This window comes from Giraffa tippelskirchi, chromosome 10 (assembly GCF_054371585.1).
Source record: "Giraffa tippelskirchi isolate mGirTip1 chromosome 10, T2T-mGirTip1v1.2.pri, whole genome shotgun sequence".
NCBI lineage: Eukaryota > Metazoa > Chordata > Mammalia > Artiodactyla > Giraffidae > Giraffa > Giraffa tippelskirchi.
In genome coordinates, this window is record NC_137284.1 from 118,882,337 (window position 1) to 118,905,040 (window position 22,704).

The 22,704-nt window shown below is 39.7% G+C and overlaps 2 long non-coding RNA genes across 2 annotated transcripts in view; one reads left to right on the forward strand and one right to left on the reverse strand.

Moving 5' to 3' along the window:
• The window catches only part of LOC145523526 (uncharacterized), a 350,340-nt gene extending 329,029 nt beyond the window's left edge, over positions 1–21,311 (forward strand). Inside the window, exons 4-5 of the long non-coding RNA XR_014066670.1 lie at positions 9,625–9,770; positions 21,132–21,311. This is a non-coding gene — a long non-coding RNA (uncharacterized LOC145523526). The remainder of the gene's footprint in view (positions 1–9,624; positions 9,771–21,131) is intronic.
• LOC145523529 (uncharacterized) overlaps positions 1–22,704 on the reverse strand; it is a 273,813-nt gene that overhangs the window by 169,242 nt on the left and 81,867 nt on the right. The window lies entirely within an intron of this gene.

Here is a 22,704-nt window from a genome sequence, read left to right on the forward strand (position 1 = left end):
CAGAGGTTCGTGACATTGTACAGGAGACAGGGATCAAGACTATACCCATGGAAAAGAAATGCAAAAAAGCAAAATGGCTGTCTGAGGAGGCCTAACAAATAGCTGGGAAAAGAAGGGAAGTGAAAAGCAAAGGAGAAAAGGAAAGATATTCCCATCTGAATGCAGAGTTCCAAAGAATAGCAAGGAGAGATAAGAAAGCCTTCCTCAGTGAGCAATGCAAAGAAATAGAGGAAAACAACAAGATGGGAAAGACTAGAGATCTCTTCAAGAAATTAGAGACACCAAGGGAACATTTCATGCAAAGATGGGCTCGATAAAGGACAGAAATGGTATGGACCTAACAGAAGCAGAAGATATTGAGAAGAGGTGGCAAGAATACACAGAAGTGTACAAAAAAGATCTTCACGACCCAGATAATCACGATGGTGTGATCACTCACCTAGAGCCAGACATCCTGGAATGTGAAGTCAAGTGGGCCTTAGAAAGCATCACTACGAACAAAGCTAGTGGAGGTGATGGAATTCCAGTGGAGCTATTTCAAATCCTGAAAGACAATGCTGTGAAAGTGCTGTACTCGATATGCCAGCAAATTTGGAGGACTCAGCAGTGGCCACAGGACTGGAAAAGGTCAGTTTTCATTCCAATCCCAAAGAAAGGCAATGCCAAAGAATGCTCAAACTACCACACAATTGCACTCATCTCACATGCTAGTAAAGTAATGCTTAAAATTCTCCAAGCCAGGCTTCAGCAATACGTGAACCGTGAACTTCCAGATGTTCAAGCTGGTTTTAGAAAAGGCAGAGGAACCAGAGATCAACTTGCCAACATCTGCTGGATCACTGAAAAAGCAAGAGAGTTCCAGAAAAACATCTATTTCTGCTTTATTGACTATGCCAAAGCCTTTGACTGTGTGGATCAAAATAAACTGTGGAAAATTCTGAAAGAGATGGGAATACCAGACCATCTGACCTGTCTCTTGAGAAACCTGTATGCAGGTCAGGAAGCAACAGTTAGAACTGGACATGGAACAACACACTGGTTCCAAATAAGAAAAGGAGTACGTCAAGGCTGTATATTGTCACCCTGTTTATTTAACTTCTATGCAGAGTACATCCTGAGAAATGCTGGGCTGGAAGAAACACAAGCTGGAATCAAGATTGCCGGGAGAAATATCAATAACGTCAGATATGCGGATGACACCATCCTTATGGCAGAAAGTGAAGAAGAACTAAAGAGCCTCTTGAGGAAAGTGAAAGAGGAGAGTGAAAATGTTGGCTTAAAGCTCAACATTCAAAAAACTAAGAACATGGCATCTGGTCCCATCACTTCATGGGAAATAGATGGGGAAACAGTGGAAACAGTGTCAGACTTTATTTTTTTGGGCTCAAAATCACTGCTGATGGTGATTGCAGCCATGAAATTAAAAGACGCTTACTTCTTGGAAGGAAGGTTATGACCATCCTAGATAGCATATTTAAAAGCAGAGACATTACTCTGCCAACAAAGGTCCGTCTAGTCAAGGCTACGGTTTTTCCAGTGGTCATGTATGGATGTGAGAGTTGGACGGTGAAGAAAGCTGAGCACTGAAGAATTGATGTTTTTGAACTGTGGTGTTGGAGAAGACTCTTGAGAGTCCCTTGGACTGCAAGAAGATCCATCCAGTCCATCCTAAAGGAGATTAGTCCTGGTTGTTCATTGGAAAGACTGATGTTGAAGCTGAAACTCCTATACTTTGGCTACCTCATGTGAAGAGTTGACTCATTGGAAAATACCATAATGCTGGGAAGGATTGGGGGCAGGAGGAGAAGGGGACGACAGAGGATGAGATGGTTGGATGGCATCACCGCCTCAATGGACATGGGTTTGGGTAGACTCCGGGAGTTGGTGATAGACAGCGAGGCCTGGCCTGCTGCGATTCATGGGGTTGCAGGGAGTCGGACAGGAGTGAGCGACTCAACTGAACTGAAAAGGTATTTTAGCTGTAGGGATTACAATATAATTCAAAACCAAAATAGGCCTAAATAGTTGAATACCTATAATAAAAAGCATTATCAGTGTTCACTATAGCCTGTTATTAAGAACAATTCTAGACTTATGTTTTTATGATTATGAAGAAGTAGCGAAAAACTAACAGTAAGAAGTATTCTGTTAGTTTGGCCCCAGCTAATTTTCTCAATTGGTACATCTAAGAACTATTTATTTATTTAGCCTACTTCCACGAATATCTGAATAAAATAGCTCCAAATATTTATAGACATAAGCAGTTTAGATTTGTTTTGTATCTTTGTATGAATGTACTCAGTCGCTCAATCGTGTCCAATTCTGTGGCCCCATGGACTGTAGCCGGCCAGTCTCCTCTGTCCATGGAATTTTCCAGGCAATAGTACTGGAGTGAGTTGCTATTTTCTACTCCAGGGGATCTTCCTGACCCAGAGATTGAACCCACATCTCACATCTCCTGCACTTTTTCATATCTTATTCTCTAGCAAATATAGTAAAACATTAATGAAATATTAGAATATTAGTTGGCATAAAGAAATGTAACTGGTATTAACTAAGGACCTGATATTCTTTTTTAGGATACTTAAAGGCTTTTAAAAAAATTATATTAGTTTAAGGTCTACAGCATTATAATTCAACATTCAGATACACTACAAAGTGATCATCAACACAAGTCCAGAAACTATGCATCACCATGCAACTGACCCCGCACCTCACCCATTTTACCCAGACTGGATATTCTGATTGTTACCTAGCTTAAATATTCATTGTCTCTTTTTTGGTGGTTTGGTGTATGTCTGCTCAGTAACAGTTTGGTATTCTGGCATGCAGGGAAGTGCTATCCATACAATCAGTGTGGCCATCTTCTACAGTTGAAACAAAAAGGGCCTGGGCTTCCTTCCTTATCCAAAAGAAAATTTAAGTAACATATGTTCCTTTGGATGCTTTTTGATGTAGTTATAATGTATTTGCAGGATTAATGGAATTAATGTAATGCTTATTTTTAAAGGATTGTTTTTAATTTTTTACACTTGTCTAAAGTTCTGCTATGAAGTATATATTTTTGGAAAGAGAATCAGAACTAAAAGTTTAAGGTGCAATCATGACCAAATTATTTTCTAGTGTGAAAAGACACAAATTAAGAGAAAAATATGCAGGAGAGAAAGTCTTGTTTTTGTTTTGTTTTATCAACACATGTAACTTTCTAGGGAGAGTAGGCCTTAGTAAAGCACAAGGAAAATCCAAAAGGCAAAGATATTGAAGCCCAGTGTCCTGGGACACCCCCATCCCATGCATGTAGGCCACCTCATCTCCTCTTCCTTCCTCCAGACCTCATATATAATGGGATGGGGTAAAAAGAGATTTTGAAAATCAAATTGTTGAAGAGGAATTCCAAGCCATTTCCTGTGTGGTATGTGGGATAAGTCTTATCCTTTACCAAATCTTCATCAGGAAATTCCACATGGCTCACTCAATGCTCCCATCATATTGGCTTCTCTTGTGGTATCACAGAGTGGGATGTGGTAGTCACTGATGTTCAGGTTTTATGTGCAAAGGGAAATCTTGATTTTTATTAAAATAAAATGGTTATAAATGACCAATGAATACAAAACACATGCAAATATGTCTGAGGAGTGCCTTGCATTTAATTGAGTATTGTGGACATTTACTAAGGTATTCAAACATACACAGACCAAATGTTTTTAAAAGACTAATGCAGTGTGACAAGTTTTAATAATTCACATCACATTTGTAAGAAGCTCAATTACATGCACAGAAATGGCAGAAAATTCATTTCAATGTCTGGGCAATGTCAAGATAATCTGCCAGAACTGGCTATATACTTAACATTTATCAATTTTAAGTATTCCTATTTTTAAACCAATTTTTGAGACAAATGAATCGCATTTGAAAATGAAACTCCAGAGTTTCACAGAGTTCCAGAATTTGAAAACAACTTTTCTAGGTGATAGGGGCACTGTGGAATAGTAGGGGATATACCGCCTCCCTTTCTCTTTGATCTGCAGAAATCAAAGACTCTAGTGGTTAAAAGCATGGTTTCTGAAGATAAAATCCTTTGGTGTAAGTCTCACTTTTGTCTTTTAATAAATATGATCTTTGGCAGGTTTCTCAACTTCTCAGTGCTTTAGTTTCCCCATCTATAAAATGAGGGCTGGGTGAAATGGTACTTATAGGGGTGTTGTAAGGCTTCAGCAAATTAACATACATCAAGCACTTAAATGAAAGTAAAAGAGGAGAGTGAAAAAGTGGCTTAAAACTCAACATTCAGAAAACTAAGATCATGGCATCTGGTCCCATCACTTCATGGCAGATAGATGGGGAAACATTGGAAACAGTGACAGACTATATTTTGGGGGGCTCCAAAATCACTGCAGATGGTGACTGCAACCATGAAATTAAAAGACGCTTGCTCCTTTGGAAGAAAAGTAATGACCAACATAGACAGCATATTAAAAAGCAGAGACATTAATTTGCCAACAAAGGTCCATCTAGTCAAAGTTATGGTTTTTCCAGTAGTCATATATGGATGTGAGAGTTGGACTATAAAGAAAGCTGAGCACTGAAGAATTGGTGCTTTTGAACTATGGTGTTGGAGAAGATTCTTGAGAGTCCCTTGAATAGCAAGGAGATCCAACCAGTCCATTCTAAAGGAGATCAGTCCTGAATATTCATTGGAAGGACTGATGCTGAAGCTGAAACTCCAATACTTTGGCCACCCGATGTGAAGAACTGACTTATTTGAAAAGACCCTGATGCTGGGAAAGATTGAAGGCGGGAGGAGAAGGGGATGACAAAGGATGAGATGGTTGGATGGCATCACTGATTCAATGCACATGTATTTGAGTAGACTCTGGGAGTTGGTGATGGACAGGGAGGCCTGGCGTGCTGCAGTCCATGGGGTTGCAAACAGTCGGACACAACTGAGCGACTGAGCTGAACTGAAGCACTTAGAATAGAGCATGCCACATTTTAAGTACTTTATATACATTCTTACTTGATTAAACATCCATAGTCACTAGCTTCAAGATCTACACGGACACTTCTACCCCTCGTTCCTGCTCTAAGGCTCCACTTTACAGGGTGAACACTTGGTGTCACTCAATATAAAGAAAGCAGCTATGGGGACTGATATCATAAAAGGTAGAAGTTTACCCTGTGTATTTTCAGAGAACTCATCAGTCTAAATCTTATGTAATTTGCATTTAAACTATCCTTTAGAGATCTAATTGTCCAATTTTAAAAAGCAAGAGAAGGAAATTTCAATGTATTTCACAAAGCTACTGCAGAGTCAACTCACTCTACTAAGGAATTAGTGTCATAAGTATAAACTGTGATTACTGGAGTATCACTTTGATTTAATCTACATGATATGTCCACAAATCACATATTCCTTGTTCTATTAGACATAAGCTATAGTTCAACTAAAATGTCTTCTTTGGGGTGAGCATGTGATCCAATACTGACTAGTCAAAGAAATAAATCCAAAATTGGGTATATGATACAACACTTTTTAAACAGGGCTCTCTCTGGGACTTTGCAGCCAGAGCTATCAAGGAATTTCCTCAACCATCCCCTACTTGCCTACCTATGTTCTAACTGTAGGCTTGATCACATCCAATTTACCTTGATTCATGGACCTAACATCCCAGGTTTCTATGCAATATTGTTCTTACAGCATTGGAGTTGACTTTTACCACCAGACACATCCGTAACAGAGTGATATTTCCACTTTGGCCCAGCCATTTCATTCTTTCTGGAGCTATTAGTGATTACCCTCTGCTCTTTCCCCAGTATGGAGAAGGCAATGGCACCCCACTCCAGTACTCTTGCCTGGAAAATCCCATGGATGGAGGAGCCTGGTAGGCTACAGTCCATGGGGTCGCTAAGAGTCAGACACGACAGAGCAACTTCACTTTCACTTTTCCCTTTCATGCACTGGAGAAGGAAATGGCAACCCACTCCAGTATTCTAGCCTGGAGAATCCTAGGGATGGCTGAGCCTGGTGGGTTGCCGTCTATGGGGTCGCACAGAGTCGGACACGACTGAAGTGACTTGGCAGCAGCAGCAGCTTCCCCAGTAACATATTGGACCCTTTCCCACCTGGGGGGGCTCACCTCCCAGTGTCATATCTTTTTGCCTTTTCTTATCTTTCATGGGGTTCTTACGGCAAGAATACTGTAGTGGTTTGCCATTCCCTCCCCCAGCAGACCGTGTTTTGTCAAAACTCTCCACTATGACCCATCTGTCTTGGGTGGCCCTGTATGGCATGGCTCATAGCTTCACTGAATTACGTAAGCCCCTCTGCCACAACAAGGCTGTGATCCATGAAGGGGCCCAAAAATGTAGCAAGTGATAAAGATCCTTGGAAGATTGTGCCTTCATCTTTTCCTGCTTCTCATATGCTCCCACATCACTGTAATAACAGACCCTAACTGCTCACAGCCCCACTGAGAACTGGAACCCTGCCACATCATTCTAGCTGTTTCTTCTATGCCCAGAACAAGGCTGATGCACAGTAAACTCCTCCTCTGGATGGGGACTGGGCTCTGGGTATACATAGCCCACAATGATATGGCTACCAGCTGCTGACTGGCAGGGTCAGGCTGCAAATCATCTGGCTGCTGAACCCTGGGGGGTCCCAGAACTCATGCTGACTCACCAATGGGCAGAGCTTGATTCTAGGATCACTGGTTGTGGGGCTGGAGTTCCCCAATCTAGTACTGGCTTGCTGGCAGATAGGGCAAGTTCCTGACACATTTGGTTGCCAGTTGCACGGTGTTCCAAAGCTAGTTTCAACTCACTGGTGAGTGGGGCTGGATCCTGGAGTGGCTACCTGAGTCCATGCTCTCTCAGAGTTGGTATTAGCCTGCTGGTAGATAAGGCCAGGGATCAGTGAGTCCAGGGGTTTGTGCTTACTCATTGGTAGGTGGAGCCAGGTCTCAAGGTCTCTAGCTGCTGGGTCCTAGGTGTCCTGAAGCTGGTGTCGGTCCACTAGTCGGTGGGGCTGGATCCTGCAACTGCTGAACTGAGGGACCCAAAGTGTTGCACAGCTGGTGTTTGCCCGCTGGTGGGCAGAGTTGGGGCTAGTACTATCCTTCTGGAGTATTTTCTGGGTCCTGTCAAGGCAGTCTGTTGGCACCATGGTGGTCCTGGGGTTGGTGTCTGCCCACTGGTGAGCAGAGTCATGTCCCACTAATGCATGAAGCCAGTACTTGGGGCTCATGCATGATCCCAGAGTTTCTGAATGTAGGGCCTGGTGGCGAGGCGGTGGGGGCCCCAGAACTGAGAGATACATTCTTTATACAAATGCCCTCACTGCATATAGAAGAGCATAGAAAAATGAAAATCAGATTTTGGAGAGTGAATAGATGATAATGGAAGGCTTCTTAATGGCTATAAACTTAACAATTGGAGGTAGAGAAGAGCATTCTAGGTAGAAGCATATGCAAATAAGTGAAGTGCTACATGGACCATTCAGAAAATGGCAGGAACACAGATGTATGTGGCTCAAGTATTAGCTGCTTATGAGAAAGTTATCAGAAACTTAATCGAAAAGTAGGCTGGTCTGGAAATATAAACATATGTTAAGAAATAGCTTAAAATGGTGATGAATAAAATACGGTCATTTTATGAGGATCTTAAAATTAATATGTGGTTGGCAATAGTAATACCAGAACAGTGCTATTACAAATTTGGTGTTTTAAGTCAGGTCTAGGAGTATGATGCATAATGGTGCTGGAGTGTGTATGTTTAGCGGGGGTGGGCTTGAGTACACACATAAAGGAGGTAAAGTACACACATAAAGGAGGTAAAGACCTGAATTTGGGTGACAGCTGTGACTGAAGGAAGGAAAGGAGAATCCAGGAGACATTTCAAAATATTTTCTTCAAATGGTAGGTCTTGACTATTGATCAAATAGACACAATGAAGGAGGAAAAGATGTCAAAAATATCTTCAAGATTTTTAGCCCTAGAGACTGAAGTAATGTCCAAAAAATACAGAAGAGTCTGATCATTAAAAGAAGGAAAAGCAATTTAGTGAAGAAGATGATGGACTCAATTTTGGACATGCTGAGTATGAGGTGATGGCAGCACTGATACATGTAAGTGATGTTCACATGATGAGAATCAGTCACACCTTGACCTAAGAGAGTGATCTCTGCAGAAAAACTTGAAAAATTTAACTGATAATATGTGATATTTTAAAATATCTATGAAGGAGGAATGGCAACAAATTTTAGTAATATTTTCTCCATTCAAACTGGAGCTTTAAAACTATTAATGCAATATTCAATCCAAAGCACTAGTGTGGATTTTTAATAGCAATTCCCATGTGCAGACTTTTGATGAATAAACAATCTATTTAATACACATTATACTGTGATGCACTGACTTTATGTTGTATTGATGCTAAAGAAACTATACCCAGAGACAGAAAATAGATCTCTGAAGTAAACTGGGAGTCTTATGACAAAATGTACACTGAAATCTCATCCTACCACCTGAAATTCAGAGATTATCTATGCAGAAAGTAAAGCACTGTATATATTTTTACCAAATTCAGAGAAAGGAAAATATGTCATAAAGTCATCACAATAATTGACCTAGACCATATAAAATAGTAACATCAAGGTCACTAAATGCTAGAAAAGAAACTTTATCTATATCCTTTTATTAAATGCAATTCAGATTTCTCTATTTCATCACTATGCTTTTTAAAAGATATTAATTTGATACCATTTTACTCTACATATTTTAAATATTCAAAATAATTATGATAATGCATATATATGTATATTAAAGTACCATGAATCTAAACTGTACAAATGAATATTTCAGACTTCATCTGCATTATTGACTCTGCCTCATATATATGTGTAAATTAGAGAATATTCTGTAACGTTTTATTTTTAAAAAAAGCTTCCAAGAATTATTTTAGATTATTACAAATTCAACTCAGTTGTCTACAGTCTTATGACAATTGACATAGTCTCATAATCCACATCTCCTCTAAGATCATGACAGATGTAATCAGTCAGGCTGTTGTCAGTGCTTCTTAGTCTGGCAGTTGATACTCTGTGCATTCCATAGCATATTCTCCCATTAAACCAGAGTTACAACTCAAATCAAGAGACAGATGCAGTAGTTATTAACAGAATCATCAACATCCGAGGATTTGGGAGTTCCAGGACATTAGTTTCCATCGTCAATATGCCTTATTTTACAGTATGATCATGATTACGGTTAAGCAGACCTTTTCTTACTGAGATTCTCTAATGTTTCATTTTTCAAAAACAAACACGTGGTAAAATGTGAAAAAACTAACCTGGGAATTAATCACTTGGTTAAAAGTTATGTTTTTTCTACTTACAAGTTTTTTGACTTTAGAGAATTTAAAAGTCTCAGAGCCTATAATTGCTTTACTGTAAAATGGGACAATAATGTTTAATCCAGGCAAACACACAAAGTTGCTGAGGAAATCAAATTGAGAAAGTTTATATATGAAAATACTTAGAACATTATGTAATTTATATATGTGAGGCACGTACACTTTATCTGGTTCATAGATATAAACAGTAGTGATTTTTTCTTTTATTATAAGATGGAAGAGAGAAGAAGCTGTTACTAGAGGAAGACAGTCCCAAAGGTTTGATGTATCCCACTCCATAAGCCATGGTCTGTTGTCTCTCAGAAAATCCACTCGTCAAGGTTTCCCATGTCATCACTGATAATCATCTTTGGGAATAGGTGAGAATATACTAGGCTAAATTTTTAATGTGTGTGTATATTTGCTGTTTTCTGTGTACTTCATTTTTATTTGGATTGGGATATTATCACTTTTTAAATGCCTTCTATTCTTCTTTTGAAGTAATAAAATGAATATTTTAGAGCTATATGTTTAATAGTTTTATAAAGGAAAACAGATAAAAATAAATGGCATATCATCAACAGTTGAGAATTATTTTACCACACTGTATTAAATATCATTACAGTAAATGCTTCTATAATAGAAATAAAATGCTTTCCTAGAACAATGTTTTGACCATCTACTTTTTTTGAGCCCTAACATACATTGTATAATAAATTAAAGCTCAATCTTTGAGCTACCTCCAAACTCAAAGAACCTGAAGAGTAATCAGAAAATAACAGAAATAAATATTGTCAACCTCAGTTAAGTTGTTTTGGTTTAAGTTCTCATCTTCTAATGACTGGGAGCTAACTGAGGGCAACTTTGGTATCTATCTTATGTATCGCTGTATTGCTCAGGGTTCTAACATAATGCCTTCTGTTTGTAATGTGTTACAAGTAGAAAAGGGCTCAATATTTATTGATTAAATAGTGTGAAATTTTGGTTTGTTTTGTTTTTGTGATTTTTTTTTTTAATGTATGCAACTGAAGACATAGCTCATTAATGATCAGATAAACAAGGAAGTTATCTGTTTCTTTACAAAATCAATCAAGGCCACAGTGAGGTGATGTGTGGTGTGGGACAGGAAAGAACACTGGTTGGGGTCGAAACACCTGGGTTTTCGTGCCCTTTTCCAATTTCTATAGATCCTCAGTTAAGTCACTTATCTTCTCATAGACCTCATTTCGTATTCTGTAAAGTGAGGTTAATACCTGCCTTGTCTGTCCCCTGGTGCTGTTGTGTGAAAGACGTAAGAGTGATCATATATGTTATAGGACCTTGTAACCTAAAAATACAGTGACAACTGGATAAGAGTATAAATCATTTGGTCTCAAAATGAGAACAAATGTGACTTGTCACAATCAGAGATCTATTATTACGCAGACTACTTTATGGCTGACTGGGAACACCTTTTCCTCTCCCTCTCTCTCTTTTTTTTTTTTTTTGGTCAGTAGAGATTATACAAGTTCTCTCACTGTACCCTAAGACATTGTAGCATCCAGAAGCTTGATTTATAATTCTATGTAGGAATGGTCTACATATAACTTAGGATGGCAATCGGAGTCCAGGATACATACATTTCTGGTATTCACCCTATTTGTATTCATAGCCTTTGAAGTATAGGAAGAAGAGTGCCAACAAGTTAAAATAAATTGGAACTCTGGACAAAATATTTGTCTACAGTGTACTGCTAGAATGTCACGGGAAAAGAGGAGTCAGAGAGTGGTTTTTGTTAACTTCATTATATAGCACCCATTGTTCTATGTTCTCTACACATTCTGGTCTCTACTCAAGTGATGCCATGGACTGTAGCCTGCCAGGCTCCTCTGTCCATGGCATACTGGAGTGGGTAGCCTATCTCCTCTCTAGTGGATTTTCTCAGCCCAGGAATTGAACTGGGGTCTCCTGCATTGCAGGCAGAGTCTTTATCAACTGAACTACCAGGGAAGCCCACTCAAGCTTCTAGGAAGCAGCAAATTACAGCGCTTCCTACAGTAAATATGATTCTGTAGAGCTATATCAACTATCTCCTTGTTCATGTAACAGCTCTCAGTATTTCTTCTGGAAATTTACGTTTTTCACATGTGTTTACTGTCTGTCAGATACCAAACACTGTACTAAACTTGAGAAGAAAGATATAACACGGCACACACCTTAAATAGCACAACTAGCCAGGCTATGATACTGAGAAATAATGTGGTTTAGTCACTCAGTCATGTCCAACTCTTTGTATCCCCATGGACTATAGCCTGCCAGGTTCCTCTATCCAGGGGATTCTCCAGGCAAGAATACTGGAGTGGATTGCCATTTCCTTCTCCAGAGGATCTTCCCAACCCAAGGATAGACCCTGCATCTCCTGTGTCTCCTGCATTGCAGGCAGATTCTTTACTGCTTGAGCCATCAGGGAAGCACCTGTGAAACAATAATCAGGGCTAATATGCATTGAGCATCTGTCAAGCTAAGTACTGTTAGAAGCTATTTACATGCATGGACTTTTTCAATATTTGTAATAATCTCATAAAGTAGACACTATTATTATTCTCACTTATTATCCTCACTACAGATGAGAAAAACAAAGGGCAGATGCATACCTCACCAAGTATCACATCATAAAATGGGTTGAAAGGATTTAAACCCACTCTGGGAATAGCGCACACACTCAACCTCAGAGCCCCAGTTACCCCCTCAATGTACAACCGCGTCCTCAAGTGCATCCAGCCACCTACAATTCATCGTCATGACTCTCATGAGCATAATGAGACACATATCAATCAAGAGAAAGGGAAGTAACTTTTGAGTGCCTACTGAGAGTTTAGATAGAGCAATCCTTCATATTTGATCTCATGTTTTAGAAATGAGTCAAGTAGGCAAGCACTTGTCCCTTAACACTTGAGTAGCAAAATATGTTACAAATCAAGGTCAAGTGATAAATTCAATATTGGTCATTTTTATGGTTTTTCTACTCTTGGTGATTATAAAGGGTACCATAATTCTGGACATGCTGACATTAAGTCCACCAGCCTCTTCCACTGCTCCTTGTTCATGGACTGGGCAGTAGTTTCAGGAGAGTGCTAAGCTTCTAAAAAGCAGTCCAGCTTCTAAAGAAGATGCCTCATATCGAAGCTGCTAGGGCCTTACCTCTTCAGGAGAGGCAGAATCCCAGATAAATAACAATTAAAAAGTTTAATGAAAGGAATATTATTCATAGAAGTATGGCCAAAATTAAAGGGATCCTCAAAAGAGGCTGAAACTCTCAGAGACTAGCAGAAGAAAGCTAATCTCTCCACTAGCCCTAAAAGTACAAAAGGAGGAAGTAGTTTTATAGGAGCCATAGGAGCCCAGTGAGAGCTCCTATGGCCATACAGCCAGTGGCGGAAATATACAGCCACAGTCCCAGACACAGCACCCAAAAAGGAAGGGAGCAGGAAAGAATATTTTGATTTATCTCCCCTCCAGTCCTCTCACTGCCTCCCATGAGCTGAACTAGAGGCCAGCTGCAGTGGAACAAGGAAAAGTACCAAATGTATTATTAGCAAGGCAGCTGACAAAGGGTAACAAGCCTGGCTCCCTTTTCACGTCCTGCCATTCTCAGAATGCTACCAAAATGAATTGCTTATTAGAACCCCTTCAACCTGAATTCTGTCCTCATCTGAGAGAAATTATCCTCATCCTATGTAGTCTTCAACACCAAGCTGCAGATTCCATCCTTCTCCCTCACAGGGCAAGAAGGCTAGTCTCTCTCTTCAGGTTCTGTATCTCCCTGAGGGCTATCTCCTTGATGGCTCCTAAAACCAAATAAGCCGTTAGCTCCCCATGGTACAAGGAATGGCAGAACAGAGAAATACTTTGTCTTGCATCTTAGTGACTATATAAATGTGAGTGTGTTTGGACTGGGACTGAGATATAAATTTAACTTTTTTCTCCACAGGAGTAAGAATAAGACAAATTGGCACCTCTTGGTATGCTAAAATTGCTCTGCCAGTGAGGATTTGCAGAGTCCCTATTTACACAGAGGTAGACAGCTGAGCCTACACATGAGCCAAGCAACTCATATAGCAGAATACAAAGAAACATTCAAGGAAGTGACTGCATGGCACACATTCTCCACAAGCTTCCTGAAGTCGGAATATAATAGCCCACTATTTTGAAAAGTATCAAACTCTCATCCAAGGAATATTCAAGGTTTCTCCTTTTCCTTCTCTTTTCTCCATAGAAGTAAATACAGAGGTGAGATATGATAGATTAAGTGGAATTTGGCATTTGTAATTGAAATGCTGAATTCCACATCAGGAACAAGCAGGAGAGAAAAAAGATAAATTTTCCAAGGGCTGTCACCAATACCAAGATTCAATTCCCCAGAATTTTAAGAATTACTGACCTTCAACAGTTATAAGAATTCATGTCCAAATATACAATTACAAACAAAATTGTAGAACATGTGTCCATTTATGCATGATTTTTGTGGCCTCTTCTCTCCAACTATAACACTCCAATACATTGTATAGTCAATACTAGCATATTAAATACTGGTATATTCTGGATACTACGTACTGTTATACACACACACACACACACACACACACACACACACACACACACACATTTGGTCACCTAATGTGAAGAGCTGATTCATTGATAAAAACCTTGATGCTGAGAAAGACTGAGGGCAAGAGAAGAAAAGGACACAGAGAATGAGATGGTTGGATGGCATCACCGACTCAATGGACATGAGTTTGAGCAAACTCCAGGAGATACTGAAGGACAGGGGAGTCTGGTGTGCTGCAGTCCATGGGGTCACAAAGAATCGGATGTGAGTTAGCAACTGAACAACAACAATGTATACATGTGTGTGTATGATTGTGTCAGATATTACAGTCAAACAGTATTCCTACTGTATTACTCCAATGGTCTCTTACCCCATCAGTAAAAAGCTTTTAAATTATAAATCATTTGTAATTTTAAAAAATCCTTGATTGTTAAAAAATGCTACCCATCCTCTGAGCCGTCAGTGAGTCATAGAAGCAATATCAAAGATCATTTATATACAATCATAAGGAAAAAATTTGAAATATTGTGAGAATTACCAAACTGTGACACAGAGACATGGAACAAACAAATGCTATTGAAAAATGGCACTGATTGACTTGTTCAATGCAAGGTTGCCACAAACCTTCAAATTGTAAAAACAACACAGTATCTGCAAAGCACAATAAAGTGATGTGTAATAAAAAAATCATTTGTAATTTACGAAGATAACATACACAATCATTTGCAAATATCAAAGACAAAAATATCAACTTAGGGTGACAGCCATCAAATATATGGTAGTGTTTTTAAATAAATGTACGTATATGTGTACATACATTTATTAATATATGTATAAAATAATATTTCTTACTAGTTTTATGTTACAGCCAGTGTGTCAAATCTTACAAGATTGTTATTCATTCACCTCTTAATAGGAGTTGACCAAAACTAATACTATAGCTGAGTTCATCAGGTTGTTTTTTTTTTTTTCACTTTCATTTCTTGTATTTACATTCCATCCTTCACTTCTACATGGGAATATCTTAAGCTATTTGCCCACATCTGTGAGTGTTCATGTCACTAAAGTGATATAATGTGATGTATCAGTCCATTTAATCAAACACACATGTGCTTCAGTTTGTCACCAAATGCTGGCTGACTGACATGGGCATCTCTGCCAACCACCAACTGCTGACCATCAGACAAAGGGAAAAGAGGCAGTTTCAGTACATATTTGAAAATTAACATTCTTTCATATGTAAACAGCTGAGTATAAGTATTCACGTAGTTACATCCTATAAAGTCACCTTGAACACTGAGTTAGCAAGTACTAAGTCACTCATCACTCATCCCAGGGGAAACAGTGGACTGGTTTCTGCAAGACTCTGATCACAACCTTCTCATCAACCAGTCGTCACACAAACTTACTCTTTCTGTGTTTCTTTTTAATGACTCTTATACATATTGATTCACTGACATTGACCTCATGGCCACCAGCACAATAATTCAGGCCTGAATGAAGCTTATATAACATATTTATTTTCTCCATAACATACATCATAACCTCCTTATGCTTAGGAACAGTACATGATACTTTATCACTATACTTGGAGGCCCTTCTAAACAGTGAAATTGCCAGTGAAAAATGTGGAAAACCTGGTACTAAATGAGACCACAAAAAACCACTTGCTTACAGTATGAGAACTGAAACAAAAGCTGATATCCCCTTGTTTGGCCTCATCTGGGAACTGAGCACCCTGGGCAACTCAAATTTTTTCTCTGTGCATGCCTGACAATGACCATGGAAACACCATGAATGTATTGATTTCACAGTAATAAAGAAATTTTTACCAGTAAACCAATTCTTAAATATAGAATCATAAACAATGAGGATCAACTGTATATATACTGAATTTTTTATGCCTGATACAGTTGGACTGCATTTTTAAAACTTCCGCACTACAGTTAGTGAAACAGGTTTGTTTCAACATCCATCCTGTGTGATTGCAAGAAGACTAGATATCATTTCTAAAAATCACACCTCCCTCTCGCCTTCACATAGCATGTGGTTACCAACACTGATAGATGCATAATGGTGTTTGTGACATCCCTTGGAAAAGAAGGAAATTCAGTTGGAAGAGAGATCAGGAGAGAGTAGGCAGGGGTTCAACAGATTTTTACATAGGGAATATGTTTGACTTTGGCTTTGTACATATACAAGAGTGAGATTTCTGGGAAGGATGGCAATAGCATTTTCTGGGAAAGACTGTGCAAGATGACACAGTGGGCCAAGAGTCATGGCCAGAAGCAGAGAGAAGTTTCCCAGAGAGATTTGATGAGGCTTTGGGTATAGAGCCAAATGACACAGGGGTAGCGTTGGAATGGAGGCCGTTGTGCCCAGTTCTGCTTACTCCTACTAAAATGACCAGCACTTCTGCTCTCTGAGGACCAGATGTTTGGGAGCATCTGGAACTGGCCCTTGGAATGAACACTAGTATTCTCAAGATAGACAGAGAGAGTGGAGAGGTTTCATTGAGGCTTTGCTTTGACAAATGAGAAACAGAACAAGAGGGAAAGACCAGGTGAGGGGCAAAGCGATCAATTCTGGCTTTCTGAATTCTTCCCTAGACAGACAAACCTTTGTAGATAAATAAGAGAATATTTTGAAGTTGGTTTTCTGACAACCAGGCTAGTGGGAGTTTGTGCTACCATAATCTGGCCTTTCAAGTAAATACAGCATCTGGTGCGTCTGGAATACGCAGAGGAGGATGTCCCTGGTATGTGATGAAGTTACACCAGGTTTGAGAACAGGCCTTTAGACTGATCCTCGCTTGTTAAATAGTGGGAAAATTCTATCCAGGGATTGTTAGATCAGGCTGTAAATAGTCGGACTGCTGAGAAAATGGAGCTAACAAATGATATTATTTCAAGAAATTTAGCAAAAACCCCCAAAGAAGAAATCTATTGGCTTATGGGAATTCACACTCAGAGGAGAATTTTTACAAATTTAAATTAGGAAGACTTACTTATGTCTGGTGGCGCTTCCCAGGTGGTGCAGGGGTAAAGAATCTGCCTGCCAATGCAGGAGATACAAGAGATGCGGATTTGATCCCTGGGTCTGGAAGATTCCCTCGAGTAGGAAATGGCAACCCACTCCAGTATTCCTGCCTAGAAAATTCCATGGACAGAGGAGCCTGGCGGATTACAATCCACTGGATCCCAAAGAGTCGGATGGGACAAAGCGCACGCGTGTGCACACATGCACACGCAAACACTACCCTATGTCTGTGGGTAACAAGCTGCAAGCTGTTGATAAGGAGGGCGAGGTTAAAAAATATCAGCAAAAGGAAATAAAGGAAATAAATAATTATTGAACTACCTCTTACCTTTATGTGTATGTTCTATAAACTCAGTAGAATTGCACAAGGATAGATTACTTCATTTATATATTCTCTCATTCAAACAATGTTCACAGGCCACTAATCTGTGTAGTGCACTAGGCTAGACACAGTGATACCAGAATGAAGAGACAGAATCCCCAACTCTGTGGAGTTAACAAGTCACAGGCAATAAAGAGGCAGGTGCAATGCAGTGTGAAAGGTACAGGGATGGTGGAAATATCAAGCTTGAAGCAAATAGGAAAGATTCCTATTTCACCTGTGGGATCAAGGACCTGTGACCTGGACAAAGGTAGGTGTGATCCAGGCAGAGAGATGGGAAAAGAGGATTCTGTGTAGAAAATCTGCAGTGGCTTAGACAGGGGAGGCCAAGGTGTACTAGAAACGAAAGGCAGCCAGTGTGACTGGGAGGAAGAGCCACAAAAGCCTGTGAGAAAGAGATGAGCAGGAAAAGTAAACAGGGCCATGTGAGGCCTTGTAAGCTATGTTAAGGAGTGTGGATGTCATTCAAAGAGTAATGGGAAGCTCTCTATGGGTTTTAAATAGAGAAGTAATATAGTCAGATTTGGGGTTTAGAAAGGTCACTGTCAGCAACTTCATCACTGTGGTTTTCTAATTAGAGACCTTGGTTGAAAGTGATCCTTTATGTGAAAGCTCTGCATGTCAGAAGCATGTCTTGGTTTAGTGTGTATTTTTTTTTAGTAATTCCCCATCATCCATCCTTGAAGAGCGTTGTTGAAAAGCAAAGGAACAAAGCCAAGGAGACACTAGTGATTAACAAGAGTCACAATTAAATCCCAAGGTCCCTGAACACTACTGAAGGGTAAAATGTGAATAAATTTTTCTGGGAGACTGCTACTGTATTTTTTTTCCACACTCTCACAGCAGCATGATGCCAAGGTTTGCAAATTTCCATTATATGAACCTGATCTTAAAGTCAGGTCCTTGAGAATAAAACAATATAGAAAAGCCAGAATGTTTAAATGTATCCACTTTAAATGGATCTTAAAACAAAAATAACAATACCCTGTCTGAGTTTAGGTCTTCAGAAATTGTATCATCTTGGGACACTGGTAGAGATCCTTGGATGTAGTTTGCTGCTATCTTATCTGTGCAACCCTCCATGTTCTGCTTTTTTTTTTTTTTTTTTATAGTAACCATTTCAAGTATGGAAATCAGTAAAGAGGGCTCACAGGCTTTCACAAAACACACCTACTTGCTGCAATTTTTCTTCATTATGCTGTTATTCAGTTGCTAAGTCGTGTCTATCTCTGTGATACCATGAACCACAGCATGCCAGGCTTCCTAGTCCTTCACTATCTCCCAGAGTTTGCTCAAACTCGTGTCCCTCAAGTCGATGATGCCATCCAACCATCCCATCTTCTGTCACCCCCTTCTCTTCCTGCCCTCAATCTTTCTCAGCATCAGGGTCTTCTCCAATGAGTCAGCTCTTTACATCAGGTTGCCAAAGTGTTGGAGCTTCAGCTTCAGCTCTTCCAATGAATAATGAAAACTTGTTAATTAGGTCTACAATCTTCCTGCAGACAGGTGTCAGGAAGATCTAATGACTTAGGGAACGTGCACATGTTTGGTATGTATGGACATGTCAAATTAACGAGACTTGCTACCTATGTTTATGTGGTGATTCTGTCTTTGTACACTATCCTGCTCCTCCCATCCCCTACTTATGCACTCACATACATTCACAGTCACATCAAACAAACCGTTTCTACACAGAAACCACCAGAGCTTGCAATCAAATCTATCATATTGCACTTCAAATTAGTGGAGCAAAGCAATGGAACTACCCTTAAATCTTTGAATTATAAATGTTTCTTCTACATCTATACTGAAGATTGAGAGTCCAGATGCACCTGTAGGCAATAAAATTTGGACATGGAAAATTACAGCTTGGCAAGCTCTTCAGGCTCTATTTGTGCGTGTGTGTATAACCTACTTCCTCTTGTGTCCAAACATCCATAGAATGCTTCATGTGTTTGTATCTTTATCTTTGGACCTGATGGTGGTATTTGTCACATTATGAACACTCATTATGAGTGAATATGTCTGCAGTTTTTGCATTCTGCCTAGAAACATCTAGTTACATGTGTTATCTAAAGAGAGATTAACCTAATTGCACTTCAACTCCAATAAACATTGCATTTCCCCAAGTAGATATATGCAACACTTCGAAAGGGTCCCCTTTGTCCTAAAGAAGTAGATGAAGAGCTGGTAGCTGTGTAATAAAAGTTAAATAATCTCTGTGGAGGCATTATTCTGTTACATCCCAATTTATGTTTTAATTGAATAAAATAGCTGGCAAACTAAATTCTTACCAAATACATTAATTGGGTTATTGCTCTTTAGTGAAATTTCATTCAGGTGTTTTTTTGTTTGTTTGTTTTGTTTTTACCTACAATGTACAGTTTTCACCTTTTCCATTTGTAAGACATGAATGATACCACATAAAAGTCAGATTGGAATAATAGTAGCAGTAGTAGTAATACTGTGCAGATTTCCTACATAGAAACCTCTTTTCCCATCTCCATGCCTGGATCATTCCTACCTTTGTCCAGGTCACAGGTAACCTGTCCCTTCCTATCTTGATTTCACAGGTGAAATAGGAATCTTTCCTATTCGCTTACAATAATCACCACCACCACCATTACAGGTTTGATGTTAGCCATATGCCAATCCATTCTTCTCCCACTTTACATATGAATTCAAATTCTTTTTCATAACCAGTAAGGTCACACCTGGGCTTCCCAAGAGGCTCAGTGGTTAAAAAAAAAAAAAAAATCCTCCTGCCAATGCAGGAGACGCAGATTCTATCCTTCGGTCAGGAGAATCCTCTGAAGTAGGAAATGGCAACCCACTCCAGTATTCTTGCCTGCAAAGTTCCATGGACAGAGGAGCCTGGCGGGCTACATTCCCTGGTTTCACAAAGAATCGGACATGACTGAATGAGCAAGCAAGCAAAGCAAGGCCACACCTCATCTCACCCGACATCCTCACTTCATAACACACCTGGTCAAGGTCTCTTTTTCCCTAACAGGCTGAGGAAAAGAGGTTAAAGGTGAAAAGCTGTTAGGTTTCAATTGAAAGGTTGATCAGACTGATGATGCCATCTAAGGCACCATAGTCATTGCCTATATCCATGTCCTATGTTACTGTTTTTTCTTCCTAGCTATTTAAACAATTCAAAATTACATGATTTGCTTTTTTACTTGTTGGTTTCCAACCAGGCTGTAGGTTCCACTGTCATATCCCAGTGCCCAGCTTTATGTGTTGCACATAGCAGGTGTTCAACCACATCTGCTGAATGAATAATAAAGGGCATCATCCTGGACACCTTTCACCTAGTAGCCTGTCTGCAAATGAGAAAACTGAGGCACAGAGGCACACAGGATGTGTACCTAGCCTGGTATTTAATGGGCAGCAGAGCTGGTATGGAGGGTGGCTACAGGTCTCTTTGTCTCCAAACCTTCATTCCTCTGACTCTACCAGAGTACCTCCAAGCAGAAAGGGCGTACAGTGACAGCCCAGGAAAAGAGATGGTTTGGCAGGAAAATCCTGCAGTCAGATTCTGAGCTCTCCTGACTTGCCAATCACTATTTTGAGTTAAGAATTCCCATTGTTCTTTCAGTGTGGACCCTGATCTGTATTTGGCCATGAAAAGAGAAGGGCTGTTAACCATCTCTTCACTCAGAGCTTTGAGCTGGGAAAGTCCTTGACCCTTACTGACCTCTCTTGGCTTTTCTGTTCTCCCTTAAGGTCAAGACAGCTCTGGGGTGAGCCAGACCCTTGCTGTGAGTCAAGCCCAGGGGACAGAAGCAGGTGGACAGAGAACACATCCTAACTATTCTGCGTTTACATCTGCTGATTTATGCAATAACAATTGGCTTATTTACCAATTTCCAAATGGTGTTTTATAACAAGAAGATGATCTTCTTTCTCATTTTCATGTCCCTTCCTTCTCTTATACCTAACACATGGTCATGATCATCATCAAAAGCAAATACAGCCCTGTAAGTGCAACGTGACAACGGCAGGATTGGGACTGGTTTACTAATAATACTTAATTCCATGGATTAAGGACATAATGAACAGTGTTTGACAAATACGTACTGAGTTATTCCCAGCCTTAGCTACATCAAAGAAAATCAGAGTAGTTGGACAGTAGTGAAAGTTGTAAAAAAAATAAATAAATAAAAAGTTTTATTCAGGAACTGGTACAGTAAGGGGGAAATGACTTCTGTATAGAACTGGGCTTTACTCCAAATACAGCATAGACAAGTGGGGATTTGCAGAGAAGGAGCAGGTCAATGGTCAGTGGGTAGAAATTTCCTAAGAGAAAACCTCTGGGGTGAGGAGGAATTCTATCCAGCTAAACCAACTTAACAGGATTCTAGTTGCAGGCAGGGCAGAGTGATCAGATAAGAGGGTTAGGAGATGAGGAATTAGGTATTAGTTATCAAGGGTGGGGGTGTCATGCTAAAGTGACTTAGCAGAACTCTTGCTAAAACTGGGCGATGCGAAGATGAAAACATAAGCCCAAAAGGCACGGTCTAGTTGGGAAGAGTTCAGAGGCGCCTGACTGAAGTTTGGTCAAGGAATCTTTGCTACCTAAATTCTGCTCACCTATCTAATACAACTGGTTGTAACAATAGCAGAGCTTTCCTTTTCATAGTTTCCATAAATTCTGTAATTTATCTTTATTAATTTATATAAATGAAATAAGAATTGAAAAAAATAAAAAGCACCTTTTCAACAAGCAAGGCATGATGAGTCAAAATAATACCATCCAAAGAAAGAAAGGCATAGGGAACTTTCTTTACACTCTTGTTAAGTCAGGTCAAATTTCATTTAACCAAGCTCTTTCTCCACACAGAGAATCAGTGAACAGAACATTTATTGTAAGAACAATGACAGATTCACATCCAGATAATCTATGGCAAACCATCTAATAAACATATGAACACCTTTAAAAAATTCAATACATTACCTATGCTTGAGCACTCTGTTTATTATTTTCAACATGGTAAACCTAGCTCAGAGAAGGCAATGGCACCCCACTCCAGTACTCTTGCCTGGAAAATCCCATGGACAGAAGAGCCTGGTAGGCTGCAGTCCATGGGGTCGCGAAGAGTTGGACATGACTGAGCGACTTCACTTTCACTTTTCACTTTCATGCATTGGAGAAGGCAACGGCAACCCACTCCAGTGTTCTTGCCTGGAGAGTCCCAGGGACAGAAGAGCCTGGTGGTCTGCTGTCTACGGGGTTGCGCAGAGTCGGACACGACTGAAGCGACTTAGCAGCAGCAGCAAACCTAGCTCAGTGTTCATT